Raw genomic sequence first — 18,839 nt, 5'->3', positions numbered from 1 at the left:
GTACACACAGACATGTACATGTATTCCTCTGTACCCAGCACTGTCTAATAACATGGGTAACATTTTAAGTTTTAGATTTTTCTGTGATGATATATATACAAAATTTTAAAAGTAAAAATTTACACAAACCAGAGGACTGGACTGGGTTAGGGAAACACATTCTGCCCATTTTCTGCCTGAAACCTGGTAGGAGGGGCAAGCCCCCTGTGTGCACTGCACCCACTCACATTTCCACCCCTCCAACCATGGCTCCTACTTTACACCGAGGCTATTCAGACAGCCTTATACTCGGTCTCCCTGCAGTCACACCTGGAGTCTTTCCGTCACAAGCCAGGAACCTTCCATAATTCACAGCTCTGCCATCTCCTCTTGCTGGTACCTGTTAATGCACGAAGGCTACTTTCTGGCTGGCCTTTTCCATCTTCTCCAGTCTCATCATTTCTCACTTCCTTTTTCTTCACTTTCAACATTAACCCTTTGCTCCTGCCCTGCTTACAGCTATGTGGTTCTTCCACCCAACATGCTACTTGATGTTTGGAGTTGTGTACTTAGTTGCTTCTGTGTGGTTTTTCTCCTTCCACTAGAATATTGGGTTAGGAGAGTGGAGCCCTTGTCTGTTCTGTGTACAGCAGCATCCCCAACATTTTTAATGATTGCTGGCACTTCAAAGAAATTTTTATAGGATTTGTTGTATAAATGACGGAATGAATTCTCCAGTACCTTTACACATGCTGTTCCTTCTATTTAAACTGTCTTTTCTTAATTCCCTTCATGAGTTAAATACTATTTCTTTTGTAAAACTTGGTTAAAATATCAATTATTCCATGGAGCCATTGCTAGGATCTATCCCTCACTCCAGAAATACACACACACACGCACACACGTTTGGGTTCTCTCTCTTCTGAGCTTCCCTCACATACTCCTCCATGTATAAGTCCCATGAATAGCTGGCTGTTCAGAAAAGACTAATTCTCCCACTTCATCCTGTAGAATTGTTACCAGGAAGTGGCTGCCAAGATACTGCATTATGTTGGGCCAATGTGACTAACTCTGACAAATGGCTTGTGGGCACCACTTCCAAACCTAGTCCAAAAAATATTCCTGTGACACCCTGTAGTTTCCTCTTTCTTCTACGTGTTGACTGGCTGTGAAGTATCCAAAAGAGAACTCTAAGGCCATGGGAATAGTTAGAGCCACATGAGGACTATCTTGCAAACTCCTGCACTATTCTGCAATACCAGTTGGAAATGCCGTCTATTGTGGCTAGTGACAGGGCTTGGGGCCCTTTGTTACTGAGGTTACCTTTCCCAACTTACACAGCATGCCTTTCCGCAGTACAGAGTGCTGTCACTGCCATGTGTCTCTCCTTGTCTGTAGTCTGAGCTACTTGGGGCAGGGAATGTGTGTCACATCCCACATGACCAGGGTGTAGTTCAGGGTCTGGCACAGAACTTTGAGCAGTTAATCAGTTCGGCAGTGTGTTTATGACTCAGAAAAACTAAGACAAGGCCAATTCTTGGTTTTCTCCCTAACAGAGGTTTTCCTGTGGATTCGTCTGCTATTTCCACTATAGATGATGTTTTACCTTGAGCATCACTGGGGCCCCCTCCTCTCTGCTGAGACACCTCACCCGTCTTCCCAGGGCCCTGTGTGGGCAGGCTGCTCCGCTCAGGCTCTACCCACAGAGCTCACTGAGGAGAACTACTTTTGGAAAAGCCATCTATGCCTGAGATTTATTCTACCCTGCTCTGAAATGCTTTATTTGTTTTGTTTTTGCTTTAAATGTCACTTTTTTTTCCTGTTCACAGTGAAGTTGTGCCCAAGTTCCCTTCTCCTTTCCATCCTAAACTGGTCATTACTGCTTCTTGCTTTGGTTACTTTATTCTGGTGAGCCCTACATTAAGTTGAGATCTAAAAAAAATTAGGTGGGCGTTAATTGTTTCTAAAACAAAGTCCAAAAACAAAATGGACTTTTCTAAGCTTACATCCAGCTCACCACATCAAGTAATCCCCTGAGATCTGGTGGGAGGATCACTTCAAGTCATTATGAATAACAGCAGAAGTTACCATCTCAAGTAACTATGTACTAGGCACTATAGTAGACATCTAAAATGCCTCATTTTTACAGTCTATTCAGGATACTTGAGACATTGAACAGAGGCAATATTAATGAGTATGTCAGGACACAAAGCATACACCTAGACTGGCCCAGAAAAAGCAGGGCAAATGGTGACCCTGGCCACATGTCAAGTGAAGAAACACTGACGTGGTGGAGCAGGCAGCTTATCAGGTCACACAGCTTGGGAGGAGGGAGGATTCAAAGACAGGTGGGCCTGACCCCAAAGCTCATGTTGTATTGCCTTTGTCAAAAGTGCTGGGGACAGTGGGAGGAGGTGGGAAGGCAGAGGGTGGAAGTGAGGAGAAGGGGAGATGAGGGTGACAGGCTGGTTCTATCAGCCTGCTCAGCTGGTCAGCCCCCAGGCTGCCACTCCCACTGCCTAGCTGCCCCCTTCTGGGATGAAAAGCCACATGGAGAGTATGGTGGGAAACAGTGAACACATGTTCAGTAATGATGACTTTCTGAATTTTTCTGGGAGAAAGAAAGAGAAAATTAGAAAAAAAGAACCAAAACAGAGGCTTGGGAACTACAAGGTAATCTAAAGAGGTTCATGGGAAATCAAACCCCTGAGGCCTCACAGAAGACGGTAGGTTTTACCAGAAAATGTAACTTATTTTTCAGCTTTAAGACTATTTCATGACTCAACCAATGTTGTCAGGGAATTGTGTACCATTGCATATGCAGGTGGGTTTACACAATAAAGCTTCACAGTAGCAAATGCTTACCATGGAATAAGAAACTGTATCTGACTTGTGAATGCTATACTGTTTCAAGGCTGTTGCTTTGTAAATAAATGTTTTACTTGTGCACTTTACATTCACTACAATGCCTCCATTGCATCTGAAGAAATATGAAATTTAAAGAAATGACAAGCACTTCAACTGAACAAAAAAGCAAAAAATCACTCCCAAGGGGTATCTTACATGTCAGTTCACACTGAGTCACTTGATTGACGTGAGTCTGCCTATTGCCCCTGAAGTGCTATAAACAGATACTTCTCCGCTCCACACCCAGCACATCAGTTCAAGGAAAGGCACAGTTATTTCTGCAAGTACACCTACCAAATGTTAGAAATGAGTTAGGAGGCAGCAACATGGAGATTGGGTGGTGAAAGTTTTAGGATGGAGAAAGTTGATAAAGAAAACAGCAGAGAGAAAGAGAGAAAAGAGCATAAAAAATCTGCAACCCAAATCAGGATGGGCTCAGGGCTGGGGAGGAAAGCTGGGTTTTCCATTTGTCTGATAGCTGCCGGGTCTGATGCTGCCATGTGCATCTCAGCTCACTTTTCCATTAAATCTCTGAGGTCCCTGACGTGTCAGCACTGACGGTACAGGAGATGCAGCTGAACAAATATCCATGTTTTTTAAACAAGCTCAAGAAATGTTACAAACTGAAACTGCTGCCACTAATATCTAGCTGTGTTTCCGCCTTTCGGTGTGGTTACATGTTAATGCTTTCCTCTATTAAGAGCCTTTCCTGAAATGCCCTGATGGGCTGTCTGGTTAATTCATTCTTTTCTGCCATCAGGGATTTAGGGAAATCCTGCAAGGCCAGCTTTCCATTCGGCGATGCTGTGACCAAGACTGGGTCAGCTTCATTTGATAAGCAGGGAGAGTCTTAGCCTCTGCCGCTAGTACACCTTAGACTGCAGTCAACCCACCGTTTGCTGAGGAGGCATGTTTTTGCCTCTGGTAAAATGCAGGCATCAGCTGTCAATTCCTTCTGAGTTTAAAGAATGGGCTAAGATTCAGGAATTTTTTTTATATCCTTTGAAAAGTATCACAAAGGTGTTATCTTTGTCTCTTACATACTCAGGAAGATTTGTGAATGTCTTCCCCATCTAAACTTGGCCATTTCTGTCCCTCTCTCATAACCAATGGGAAGGACAAGTATTGCCCATCAGCACTCAGTGCTGAAATATGACTCAGTAAATCATCCTCAGTTGAATGATTCATTTCAAAGTCTCCTCAATTCATTTGGATGATATTGCATCATATTTGCACAACTGCAGGGGTAACTAGGCATTATTTATTAAGCATTTATAATGTACCATGCTCAGGACTAAACGTTTTACATTCATTGACTCACTTAAGTCTCATAAATATAATTTGAGGTAGATACTATTATTACCTCACTTTATGGATATCCAAGAAGAATATCTATTAAGTAGAAAAATTAAAACATAAGTTTGTGTTACTCCACACAGACTTATAACTATTGCAGAACTATTCTAGGAGTGCCTAAGACTACAGATTCTAGGTCATGTCAACCACTGTAAGGATGGGGTCCAGGATATGCTACCCCGAACGATGGTAACTGGGAATATTGAATATTTAAAGCCGAAGGAGTTTGGTAAAAATCAAAGAAGCAAGAAGTTCACTCTGACCGTCTCCACATCCTTTTCCCCTGAAACAGATCATACACCCCTTATGTGGGAGGTACCCCCCCTATACCCAGAAGAGAGGAGAATCCTTTTCTTTGAAGACAAAGGGACACAAGGAAGAATCCTAACGAGCAGGTCCTGGTAAGCTCCCCCTGCTCACCGCGCTGCCTCCTGCTCCTTACCCCGTCCTGTTTCTCCACAGCTGCCCACCTCTTATCAAACCTGCACAAAAATGCTCAGGGCCAAACGCTTCTCTGGGTCCTCACTTCCTTTTGAAGTCTCCTCTATCACATAAAAGCTATGAATAAATGGGTGCACTTTTCTCTGGTTGATCTTTGTCAGTTTAGTTTTCAAATCCAGCAACCCTCAGAGGGTCAAGAACAACTCCCCACCCCCTGCAGTGGCCCCAGTTGATACTAAGCACAGCACTCTACAGTGGGCATCATTCTATCACTCAGATGAGGAAAGTGAAGCTCCAAGCATTTACATGACTGGCCTAAGGTAGGGCTGCCAGACTTGGGGTAAAAACACAGGGTATAGTTCAGATGATAGCAAAAAATATTTTAATATAGGTATGTCCAAAAAATTATTTGTTCTCTGAAATTCAAATTTAACTTGTGTTTGTCTGGCAACTTTAGACCAAAGTTCCAGTTCTGGTGTAAGACAGGCTCCTTCTCTGAGCCCAGGGCTCTTTCCACCACCCCAGTGCGGGTGCCCACAACTCCCCACCCAGAACTGCGAATGGACAGTTACAGAAACTGCCTCGGTCAGACCCTCAGATAGCCGTGGAAGCTAATACTTGTCACTACAGCCATCTCAGCCTATTAGTTGGAACCTAATCCATACACCTTGGGGTCAGACATTATAACATTTTTAATAAGTCAACTTAGTTTTTGTTGTAAATCCTCCGTATCCTAGGATAGTGGAAGCAGAACTTCCCGACCCTCTTCCTGGGATGTGCCACCGGGAACGCAGAAACACAACAGAAAACATATATTGGTCTATGCCTCATTCCTGACCCTGGGCTCCTAAATCCCTGGGAATTTCCTGGGTAAGAGTGTCTTTTATACTAAGTTGGTGGTTCTGGGTGTGTTCTGCTTGGGTGTCTGACAGACAGAAAGCCCACGCCATGATTAGAAGCTTTGAATTTTCAGCCTCATTCCTTCATTCTCCAACGAAAGGGGAGGGGATAAAAACGGAGTTAATAATAGGTCATACCAGTGTCTCAAAATACGGAGAGCACAAGTTTTTAGTCTCTATGAATATAGTTACTGTGAAAAAATGCATGGTAGATTTTCTTGGGACATTTTTTCAGAGCAGTTGTCTAAATACTGGTGACACAATTCTTTGATCCTAAGGTGAGACTTACCTTTTCAATGGGAAAATATTTTTAATGGTTTTTATCTGTTTTATGGATTTTTGTGTATCTTGAGTACAAATCCTTTATCAAATGTATATTTTGAAAATATGTTTTACCATTGTGTGTCTTGTGTTTTGGGTTCTCTGAACAAGATATTTTAGAGTAGAAAATTTAATTCTATAAAGCCAACGAAATTTATTATTTTTCTTTTGTGGATAGGCTTTTGGTGTTGGGGTTAAAAGTCATCAGCAAGGTTGTGTAGATTTTCTTGCTTTCACCTAGAATTTTATAATTTTGCATTTAATATTTGCCTATGGAGAATTGTGAGTGAATTTCGGGGTAAGTTGTAAAGCTGTATCTACCTTCAATTTCATTGTGTATGGTCTCCAACAAATTGTTAGGAAATTTGTGCCCATTGGGGTTTGAATTTCCAAAGTGTTGTGGTTCATCACTTTAGCCACGAGGCGGCGCCACTTCCTCTGAGCCCCCCGTGGCCCGCAAGCGGAGCCTGTGCTCTCTTTGTGGACCCGCGCAGAGCACGTGCATTTTGGCCGCGGGGCTTTCCTCCTCGCGCTGAAGGGAGTGGGGATTCCTCCGGCTCCGCGGCGGCCCCGGGACTCTGCGGGCCGCGTCCTCAGTGACGGCTCGGTTTCCTCGGGACCCACGGAACGGAAAGGAGAGGCTCCCCATGAGCCACGTGCAGAGCGCCCCCCTCCAGGGGCCGGGGGAGGAAGGCCTGCGGCGGGGAACGGGGTCTTCTCGGAGTTTGGGGGCGAGGCGGGCGCGGGTGAGTTCGGGCTGTGGGTGTTGTGGGCAGTGCTTGGGCCGAGTTCGGGGCGCGGGTGAGTTCAGGCTGCGGGTGCGGCGGGCGTCGCTCGGGCGAGTTCGTGGCACGGGTGAGTTCGTGCTGCGGGTGCGGTGGGCGGTGCTCGGGGCGAGTCCGGGCCAGGTCGCGGCGGGACCGGGGCGGGTGGGCGGTGTCCAGCTCGTCCCCAGGATCCCATGTCCCGCACCGCGCGCCCCGGGCCCCGTGCAGCGGGTGGGTTGGCCGCGCACTTGCGGGACACCCGCCAGGCTCCAGGCCTCCTTCCAAACGAGGCTCTGAGACAGGAATGGGGTCAGAGAACTTGGCTGCTGAGGCGGCCCGCTTACCGGGGGTGCAGCCCTTGCTGTGCGCCGAGCAGACGGGGAGTTTTCCTGGGAAGGGTCCCCGGGGTGGCGGCCGCCTGGGAGGCCCCTGCGATCACATGCACTACCTGGCAGAGGGTGGGGTGCCTGCCAGGCACAGGCCTTGCATAGCCGGGTGCTTGGTTGGTGAGTTTTTGAGCCTCTGGCTTAGATTCACACCCCTGGAGGTGGGCTGCCACTGTGCAGACTGCCGGCCCTGTGTAATGGGGCTCAAAACAGAAACATGACTTGCTTCTAGGGTAGAACAATGACAGAAGCAGTGTGTCACAGGGCCCTAATTATGGGACATAAGGGATGATCCTGCTACCAACCTCAGTCCCTTTACATTTGGTGTTAAATCTGAAGTCGTCAGGCTCAGAAGGGGAGGGCCCCATGTGCCCACCTCCTCCAGGAGAGGTGGCACCGCAGGGAGCTGATGACTGGGGCCCGGGGCTGCAGGAGCCTGCCAGTGTGCCCCAAGGATCTCTGAGTTTGCCACCTCCAGCTGCCCAAGTGAGTACACAGCACTCGATGGGGAGGCTGAGATTAAAACCCACCAGGCTAACTAGAGCCTGGCTGATCTCGATGCTCCAAGGCGGTGAGAAGAACAAGGGATCCCCGAGGTTAAGGCTTCAAGTGCCCTGGGGACCCCACGAACACCTGCAACTCATCTGCCCCTGCCACAAATTTGGTTTCTGGCTCTTCCTCCTCCCCCCAGATTCTTCAGGCCAAGCAAGAGATGGAAATAAATATCCACAGTCTACAGCCACAGTAAAAGCTTTCCCAGTTGAATCTCTGTCCCCCTGGGTTGAGGAGGAACATCATCCTTTTGGAAACCCACAAGGCTTCCCCTTGTCCAGTGCACAGTCCTTAAAACTTCCCGGACATACTTAAATGACCAGAAGGTCTCTGAAGTCTCGCACTGAGGAATGGGAAAAAGTCGTCAGCCAAACCCGCTGCAGTAGCCGGGCGCTCTGCCCTGACACCTCCACCCTCCCCTTGACGCAAGGGTCCACCTCCCTCGCTGTAAAACCCAGGTACAAGCCTCCTGAGCCGGCTCCTCCGGGAGAGCGGGTTTGGGGAGTCGGAGGGTGAGTGGTGCCCTGTTTCCACACCCGCGTCTGCTCTGGTGCAACATGGCATCTCAGTTGCTGCAGCCCCGCAGTGTAGTGGGAGGTCAGCGTGCAACGCCCTAGCTCTGCTTTCCCAGGACGGCTGTGGGGATTAGATCCAGACTGTAGTGTGTTTGCTCTGCTTCTGTGAGGCGTGCGGTGGAATTTCGGTGGGGGTCTCACGGAGTCTGCACGTTGCTGTGGGTGGAGGGGACTTGTGGTAACCTAACTCTTCCCATCCGCGTCCGCAGTGTCCACAGTTTTCAGAGCTCAGGCCTCCCGCCTTCTCGCTTAGGTTTGTTCTTAGGTACTTGTAACTTTGGGGAAAATCCCAGGGCAAAATACCTTTGAACCGAGATCAGTCAAAGGGAGAAATAAAGTGGGAGAAACCCGTTTATTACTTACTAGCAGTCGTCCACTTCTACTCACTAGTGTCTCTCACAACCTGGCTGCAGAAGAAGGGGCCCTATTGAACTTCTCCAATCCAGATACGCCCTTGCTCACCCTTGTAATTACCTGTTGATATAGAGATGGACTACTTCTCTCCCCTTGGAAGCACCTATTCATATGGAGATGCACTAAGGCCATGCGAGATATTCTGGAAATATTGCAGTTTTACCCACAGCACTTTATTAGTTATGATGTAGTTGTAAAGGGCATTGTTTTCTTAACCTCTCTGATGGTTGGTTATTAGTGAATACAAGCAGACGACTTTTGTCCACTGGTGTCTTGCCAATGGGTTTCAGCCCTGGGCAAGTTTGCTATGGATACAATGTGACCAAAGAAATTGACAGCAAAATTCTTCAGGTAAAAGATTATACCCCACTTTATTTCCAGGTGGCAGGTCAGTCACTAAAATCCCATTCACTCAGAGCAAGGATGCATGCAGCAAACCACTCTCTGCCTCTGGGCCCCTCTGCATAGCCATCCTCTGGGCCCCTCTGTCCACACAGCTGTCCTCTGGGCCTCTCTGCCTGCACAGCTGTCCCACACAGCCATCCTCTGGGCCTCTGTCCTCTGCGCTGCCACCACTCCAGCCTCTGCTCTGCTCTCCTGCAGCCTTGCAGCAGTGACACTGTGTCACACCAACAGCACTTGGCAGAGCTCAACAGCCATGTATTGCCCACAGGTGTGCAGTGAGCTAGTCAGCCAGGGCCAGATGAAAATCCTGGCCACAGGAAGTCTCCTTTTATCTACAGTTGGTTTGGTATCTTACCAGTTTATTGAATTCATTTTTAGTTCTAACAGGTCTTTGGTGGAGTTGGGTGGGAAACTGGAATTCTAAAATCCCACTTGTTTGTACCCCAGGTCGTCCCAATGCCCAAGGACAAGTGGCTACATGTGATCCTCTGACATGCCTTCTAATGAGCCCTGGACCCCTGCAAGGTGAGTAGCATTCCCTTCGTGTGAACTGGATGGGGAGGGCTTGGCCTCTCTTAACAGGGTATTATATCTCCTCTGCTTTTCTTACGGTTGTTTTGCAAAGTAATTTACTTTCCAGCAATTTCAAACATACAGAAATCTTGCAGTGTCAGTACAGATTCTCTTTATGCTGAATTTCCTAGTGTCTCACTTCACCACAGTTGCCACTAAACACAAAATGCTGTAGAGTTTACCCCAAACGGGGACATGCTTCCAGGAAACCACCAGCTGACTCCAAATTTAGGGAAGTATTAGGGTCTCCACATGATAATTCAATGCACAGACCCACCGCAGCTGTCACCACCCGCCCCAGCTGTGTGCACACGTCTTTCTGTCCTGATGCAGTTTCCTTTTGCTGGAACTGTTCCCGAGACTTTACCTCAGTTGGGCTCTCCAGGACCTCACATAAGTGGGATCACATAATATTTGTCATTCTTTGAGGGGCACATTTCACTGAGCATAATGGCTTTGGTGTCCATGTGTGCAGCAGGTTCTAGAACTCCTTTACTCCACTGTGTAGAGACCACATTTTTTTCATCTGTCTGGACACCTGGGTCATCTCCACCTTTTGGCTGTTGTGAATCATGCAGCTGTGAACATGGGTGTGCAATTTTTAAGTCCCTGCTTTCATGTCATTTGGGTAAATGCCCTGAAATGGAATTGCTAATCATATGTTAATTCTGTGCTCGAGTTTCTTTGGACGCCCTCCACACACACAGTTTTCAAAGCAGCTTTGGACCATTTTTCTTTATTTCTGTATTTGGCAGAATAATGCAGTTTATGGGTCAACCCTGTTTTGTTCATCCGTTCACCCCGTTAAGTGCATTTGAGTTGTTTCTACCTTTTTGCTGTGGTGAGCAGTGCTGCCAAGAACTCATGGGCCAGTTTCTGTTTCAACAGCTTTTTCATTTCTTTGGTATATGTATCTAGGAGTGGGTCTTTACCCACAATTAGGTAATTGTATTATATATTATGAGGAAATGCCAAGCTGTTGTACACAAGCTGCATGTTTTATATTTCCACAAGTAAAGGTTAGGGGCTCCAATTCCTCTACATCCTTGGCAACATGTGATTTTGAATTTTCCTGAGGACGGCCACTGCTGTGTGCTTGCAGGGGGTGGTCACTGTGGTTTAATTTGCATTTCCATAGCAAGTAATGCTGTGTTCTTGTGCTTGTTGAACGTTTGTATGTCTTGCTTGGAATTTTTCATCCGCTTTAAACATTTGGGTGTTGTCTTGTTGCCTTGTACAAGTTTGTGGTGTTTTCTGGGTTACAGGCTCTTGTCAGATGTACAATGTGGAGATATTTTCTTCCATTCTGTGGCTGTTTTTCACTTTCTGGTTGGTGACTTTTGATGCAGAAAAGTTTTTAATTTGGGGGAACTATAATTTATGCTTTCTTCCGTTGCTTGTCCTTTGGTGTCAGATCTGAGAAACCATGGCTAAATCCAAGGTCATGAACGTTTATCCTCATGTTTTCTTCTAGAGTCCATACTTTTACCTATTATGTAAGCCCTTTGTTTTGAGTTAATTTTTGTATGTGACATGAGTTAAGGGTTCAGTTTCATTCCTCCATACATGGACAGTCATTTGCCCAGCACCATTTGCTGAAAAGACCATTCTTTCCCTAATTTGGTGTAGTCCACCCTTGTTAGAAAGCAATTGACTGTAGATGGTTGGGGTCACTTCTGGGCTTTCCACTCAGTTTTGTTGATCTATACATACAGTTGACCTTTGACAACATGGGGTTTTGTGTAGCTGACATCCCACAGAGTCAGAATCCATATAAAATATCTCACTCCCCCAAACTTAAGTATTATCCTAAATCTGATTGCCTATTTTGACTGAAAGTTACCAATAATATGAACAGTCAATTAACACATATTTTGTACATGATACATGTTTTGTGCTGTATTCTAACAGTAAGGTACGCTAGAGAAAAGCAAATGTTTCAAATCGTCTTAAGCCTTTAAACATTTTTTATATATATTTGTGGAAAAAAATCCCCTCAAGTGGACCTGGGCAGTTCACACCCCTGCTGTCCATGGGCCAACTGTGTATGTTTATGCCAGTGTCACAGTGTTTTATTTACTGTTACTTTGTACTAAGATAAGATATTGGGGGCTTTGAGCCTTCAGCTTGATTTTCTTTGTCAAGATTGTTTTCAAGGGCTCTTTGGGTTCCCTTGAAATTCCACGTGTCAGGATGAGCTGGTACATTAAAGCCTGTGAATTTTCAAAGAAATCACATTGACTCTGTAGGTTGCATTTGTGTCATTGCCACCCTAACAGTATTTAAGTCTTTCCACCAACATGAGTAGACTTTACATGTATTAAATCTTACTTAGTTTTTAAATTATCAATGTTTTATAATTTTCAATGCACAAAATTTGCACCTAAAGTCTATTCTTAGTATTTTATTAATGTTCACTTTATTTAATGATGGAATTTAAAAAAAGACAGGCTTCTCCTCTGAGCACAAGTCTCTTTCTATCACCCTGTGGGAGGGGCCTTCACTCTCCACCCAGAGCTGCAAACGGACAGTTAGAAACACAGCCTGTCAGACTCTCAAATAGCCATGGAAGCTGATACTTGTCTCTATAGCTAAATTGGCCTTTTATTTGGGATCTCAGTCTGTACATCTTGGGGTCACACGTTATACGTTATATTTTTTATATAACTTTACTTAGTTTCTGTTTTAAATCCTCCTTCTCCTGGGATAGTGGAAGCACAACTTCCCAACCCTCTCCCTGGGATGTGCTACCGTGAACATGGAAGTACAGTAGAACACATGTATGTTGGTCTGTGCCTCAATCCTGACACTGGGCTCCTAAAGCTTTGGGTATTTCCTGAATAAATGTGGCATCTTTTGTTCGAAGTAGGTGGTTCTGGGTGGGTTCTTCTGGGTGTCTGACAGGCAGAAAGCCCAAGCCATGATTAGAAGCTTGAGATTTTCAGTCTCACCCCTCCATTCTCCAGAGAAAGGGGAGGGGATCAAAATGGAGTTAATAATATGTCATACCAGTGTCTCAAAATACGGACTTTGGAGAGCTTCCAGGTTGGTGAACGCATCCATGTCATGTACTGGGAGGGTGATGCGTTCCAATCCCACAGGGAAGAATGAAGCCTTCTGCTGGCCGAAGGCTGATGCCTTCATAATCCCAAAGAAGCTGTTAGAAACCATTTCTCACGTGGTGTAGACCTGTAACCTCCAGTGATCAAGGCACCAGCTTCACTGGGCAAATCACTGTACAGGTTGTAGTGAGATGTAATGGATGTACCCCAATTTGCCAAAGCATTCATCTGCTGAAACACATCCTGATTTCTTTAAGTTTTTAGCCTTTATGAACAGAGCTATTGTGTAAAATTGCATGGTGGCTTTTGTTGGGGCATGGTTTTTCAAAGCAGTTGTCTAAATAGGGGCAATATAATTCTTGGATGTTAAGGTGAGACTTTTTAAAATCGTAAAATATTTTTAATGGCTCATTTTTGTTTTATGGATTTTTGTATATCTTGAGTACAAATCCTTTATCAAATATGTGTTTTGAAAATATTTTCTTTCAGTTTGTGTCTTGTCTTTTGGTTCTCTGAGCAAGGTCTTTTAGAGTAGAAATTATAATTCTATAAAGACCATGTGATTATTTTTCTTTTGTGGATAGGCCTTTTGTTTTGGGTGTTGAAAGTCTTCAAGGTTGTGTAGATTTTGCTTTTACCAACAAATTTTATAATTTTGCATAAAAATTTGCCTATGGAGAATTTTTTTAATGAGTGTCCCATTAAAAAAATTTTTTTAAATTAAGGTATTATTGATATACACTCTTATGAAGGTTTCACATGAAAAATCACTGTGGTTACTACATTCACCTGTATTATCGAGTTCCCTCTGTACCCCATTGCATTCACTGTCCATCAGTGTAGTAAGATGCCACAGAGGCACTACTTGTCTTCTCTGTTCTACACTGTCTTCCCCGTGATCCCCCACATCATGCGTGCCAATCATAATTCCCCTCAATCCCCTTCTCCCTCCCTCCTCACCTGCCCTCCCCCACCCTCCCCTTTGGTTAACTGCTAGTCCCTTCTTGGAGTCTGTGAGTCTGCTGCTGTTTCATTCCTTCAGTTTTACTTTGCTGTTACACTCCACAAATGAGGGAAATCATTTGGTATTTGGCTTTCTCCACCTTGCTTATTTCACTGAGCATAATATCTTTCAGCTCCATCCATGTTACTGCAAATGGTAGGATTTGTTTTTTTCTTACAGCTGAGTAGTATTCCATTTTTGATGGGAGCCATGCTACTCAAGCTGTGTAGCAAAGCTCAGGCTGGAGAAAGACCCCCCACAAATCAAGGGCCTTCAAGGCTGGCTCCCTCTATTACCCACCTTGATTTTGTTATTCTCCATTATACTATTGGCTTTGTGTTTGCTTGCATTGTTGCCAAGGGCTAAGCTAACCTTTGCTAAGCGGCACGGAAAGGAGGAGAACGTAAACTTCCCAGAAGCTTTTCATGATAGTGGTCCTGAAAAATAGAACATGCAGAGGCCAGATGGCAATCTTGGCATAGAATACCAAAACCTGCAGGTAGCTAGTCAAACACTGACTACCCCATCTCCACCTAGGTGGGAATGCCCCTCTTTTTTGTAATGCTAGTGAAATTAGTGATGAAGAGTTTTATAGGAAAATTAGAGAAATAGAATTATAGGGGAATACTGAATGGAATAACCCTGTTTGACACTTAATCAATCTTCTCATGTTTTCTTCCATCTGCTACTTCCATAGTTTTTCTTCTTCCTTCCTAATTACAGCCCTTTAGTAGAATTTGTGCCTCATACATGAAATTACCAAGTACCATAATTCTTCCAAGTGATAATAATACCTCAAGACAAGTGCTGGGCATAGAGCCATGGGGCATAAATCTTCAAAGAAGTGAAAAGCTAACATTTTCAAAGAACATTAATTCTCTCTCACTTACCAGCTTTATATCTCCCTGTATGGCCCCGGAAGATGGCTGGTTAGCCAGAGACGGGTAAGATTCCTCAAGGGAGGAACAACCTAAGACAGGCACAGTCACATGGGGGCCATCAGGTGAGAAAATGGGGGCCAACAGAGGTGAGGCTTAGAACCTCACCCCCCAGTTTTGAGAGAAATCATCTACACCTGTGGATGTTTTGTTTCTCTTGTCTGGCTTGGATTAATACCTGGTCTATAGGCACAAACCTGATCATCTACACTTGCCTTCTTACAGTTCTAAATCATGCTTTCTATCTTTATCTTGCATCTACCTATGATAGAATAAATATTCTGAGAAGATAAAGTGTACCCATTGCATTAAAAATATAGATGATGATACCTGCCTAGCTAACTGTGGTAGTGAGTGACCTGTATTTCACCCCGAGCTGATAGACTCCATAGTCACTGCTACATACTGCATGCTCCTGTGGTCACATGCACTACCTAGAAACTGCATAGCATAGAAACATAAAACAATAGAGTGCACATTGCCAGGAAAAGTTTTGGTCAAGGAACAGAAAACGATCACCTAACACCTGACCAACCATGAATAGATTAGAAAGAAGAGGAAAGAATAAAGCTTGCCTATACATATTAATCAACTGCCTATATCAATTAATTAACAGAAGAAAAAAAAATCATATCCTTGTGCAAAATGGTATAAATAAATCTGTCATCAGCACTTTGTCGAGAGACCACCTCCATCTGACTGTGTGTCCTGTCTCTCCATGCACTGACTTCATCTCATCCTTTTCAGCTTCACACCCCCCTGCTGGAGCTGGACTTGGGCACATTGTGTTTATGTACCACACCTTCTTTATCCATTCATCTACTGATGGACACTTAGGTCGCTTCCATATCTTGGCTATTGTAAATAGTGCTGCAACAAATATAGGGGTGCATATGTCTTTTTGAATCTGAGAAGTTATTTTCTTTGGGTAAATTCCTAAGAGTGAAATTCCCAGGTCATTTGGTATTTCTATTTTTAGTTTTCTAAGGAACATGCCTATGGGGAATTTTGAGTTACTTTTGGTGTAAGTTGTAAAGCCTGTGTCTACTTCATTTCATTCCTTTCATTCTCAAAGTGTAGAAGACACAGGAAATTTGTGCTGATTGAGGCTTGAATATCCAAAGATTTGTGGTTCATCTGTTTAGCCACAAGGGGGCACCACCTTCCCTGAGCTGTGAGCACTGTCCTTCCCCACTCACCGTGACCCACAAGCGGTGCGTCTGCTGTCTTTGTGGACCAGTGGGGCGCATGCGTGGTCATGACGCAGGCCTTTTCTCCCAGCTCTGACCAGTGCTGGAATTGCTCTGTTTCCCCTGTGGCTCCGTGACACCACGGGCCATGTCCACAGTGACAGCTCAGTTTCCTGAGGACCTGTGGTAGGGAGAGGTAAGGAGAAGCTTTCCGTGCATCGCCTGCTGAGCACTCATCTTCAGGGGTCAGGGGAGGAAGGCCTGGATGGGGAACGGGGTCTTTGCGGGTTAGGGAACGGGAAGGGACTAGCAGTTAACCAAAGGGGAGGGAACGGGTTAGGGAACGGGTTAGGGAACGGGTTAGGGAACGGGTTAGGGTTACGGTTAGGGAACGGGTTAGGATTAGGGAACTGGTTAGGGAACGGGTTAGGGAACGGGTTAGGGAACGGGTTAGGGAACGGGTTAGGGTTAGGGAACAGGTTAGGGTTAGGGAACGGGTTAGGGAACGGGTTAGGGAACGGGTTAGGGTTAGGGAACGGGTTAGGGTTAGGGAACGGGTTAGAGTTAGGGAACGGGTTAGGGAACGGGTTAGTGTTAGGGAACGGGTTAGGGAACGGCTTAGGGAACGGGTTAGGGTTAGGGAACGGGTTAGGGAACGGGTTAGGGAACGGGTTAGGGAACGGGTTAGGGTTAGGGAACGGGTTAGGGAACGGGTTAGGGTTAGGGAACGGGTTAGGGTTAGGGAACGGGTTAGGGTTAGGGTTAGGGAACGGGTTAGGGTTAGGGTTAGGGAACGGGTTAGGGAACGGGTTAGGGTTAGGGAACGGGTTAGGGTTAGGGAACGGGTTAGGGAACGGGTTAGGGAACGGGTTAGGGAACGGGTTAGGGAACGGGTTAGGGTTAGGGAACGGGTTAGGGAACGGGTTAGGGTTAGGGAACGGGTTAGGGAACGGGTTAGGGTTAGGGAACGGGTTAGGGTTAGGGAACGGGTTAGGGTTAGGGAACGGGTTAGGGTTAGGGTTAGGGAACGGGTTAGGGTTAGGGAACGGGTTAGGGTTAGGGTTAGGGTTAGGGTTAGGGAACGGGTTAGGGAACAGCTGAGTAGTATTCCATTTTTGATGGGAGCCATGCTACTCAAGCTGTGTAGCAAAGCTCAGGCTGGAGAAAGACCCCCCACAAATCAAGGGCCTTCAAGGCTGGCTCCCTCTATTACCCACCTTGATTTTGTTATTCTCCATTATACTATTGGCTTTGTGTTTGCTTGCATTGTTGCCAAGGGCTAAGCTAACCTTTGCTAAGCGGCACGGAAAGGAGGAGAACGTAAACTTCCCAGAAGCTTTTCATGATAGTGGTCCTGAAAAATAGAACATGCAGAGGCCAGATGGCAATCTTGGCATAGAATACCAAAACCTGCAGGTAGCTAGTCAAACACTGACTACCCCATCTCCACCTAGGTGGGAATGCCCCTCTTTTTTGTAATGCTAGTGAAATTAGTGATGAAGAGTTTTATAGGAAAATTAGAGAAATAGAATTATAGGGGAATACTGAATGGAATAACCCTGTTTGACACTTAATCAATCTTCTCATGTTTTCTTCCATCTGCTACTTCCATAGTTTTTCTTCTTCCTTCCTAATTACAGCCCTTTAGTAGAATTTGTGCCTCATACATGAAATTACCAAGTACCATAATTCTTCCAAGTGATAATAATACCTCAAGACAAGTGCTGGGCATAGAGCCATGGGGCATAAATCTTCAAAGAAGTGAAAAGCTAACATTTTCAAAGAACATTAATTCTCTCTCACTTACCAGCTTTATATCTCCCTGTATGGCCCCGGAAGATGGCTGGTTAGCCAGAGACGGGTAAGATTCCTCAAGGGAGGAACAACCTAAGACAGGCACAGTCACATGGGGGCCATCAGGTGAGAAAATGGGGGCCAACAGAGGTGAGGCTTAGAACCTCACCCCCCAGTTTTGAGAGAAATCATCTACACCTGTGGATGTTTTGTTTCTCTTGTCTGGCTTGGATTAATACCTGGTCTATAGGCACAAACCTGATCATCTACACTTGCCTTCTTACAGTTCTAAATCATGCTTTCTATCTTTATCTTGCATCTACCTATGATAGAATAAATATTCTGAGAAGATAAAGTGTACCCATTGCATTAAAAATATAGATGATGATACCTGCCTAGCTAACTGTGGTAGTGAGTGACCTGTATTTCACCCCGAGCTGATAGACTCCATAGTCACTGCTACATACTGCATGCTCCTGTGGTCACATGCACTACCTAGAAACTGCATAGCATAGAAACATAAAACAATAGAGTGCACATTGCCAGGAAAAGTTTTGGTCAAGGAACAGAAAACGATCACCTAACACCTGACCAACCATGAATAGATTAGAAAGAAGAGGAAAGAATAAAGCTTGCCTATACATATTAATCAACTGCCTATATCAATTAATTAACAGAAGAAAAAAAAATCATATCCTTGTGCAAAATGGTAGGGTTAGGGTTAGGGAACGGGTTAGGGTTAGGGTTAGGGAACGGGTTAGTGAACGGGTTAGGGGTTAGGGTTAGGGAACGGGTTAGGGAACGGGTTAGGGTTAGGGTTAGGGTTAGGGTTAGGGTTAGGGTTAGGGTTAGGGTTAGGGTTAGGGAACGGGTTAGGGAACGGGTTAGGGAACGGGTTAGGGTTAGGGTTAGGGAACGGGTTAGGGAACGGGTTAGGGAACGGGTTAGGGAACGGGTTAGGGTTAGGGTTAGGGAACGGGTTAGGGTTAGGGTTAGGGTTAGGGTTAGGGAACGGGTTAGGGTTAGGGTTAGGGTTAGGGTTAGGGTTAGGGTTAGGGTTAGGGAACGGGTTAGGGTTAGGGTTAGGGAACGGGTTAGGGTTAGGGTTAGGGAACGGGTTAGGGAACGGGTTAGGGAACGGGTTAGGGTTAGGGTTAGGGTTAGGGTTAGGGAACGGGTTAGGGAACGGGTTAGGGAACGGGTTAGGGAACGGGTTAGGGTTAGGGTTAGGGTTAGGGAACGGGTTAGGGTTAGGGTTAGGGAACGGGTTAGGGTTA

This window comes from Manis javanica, chromosome 18 (genome assembly GCF_040802235.1).
Source record: "Manis javanica isolate MJ-LG chromosome 18, MJ_LKY, whole genome shotgun sequence".
NCBI lineage: Eukaryota > Metazoa > Chordata > Mammalia > Pholidota > Manidae > Manis > Manis javanica.
Note: the sequence above shows the minus strand (reverse complement) of the source record.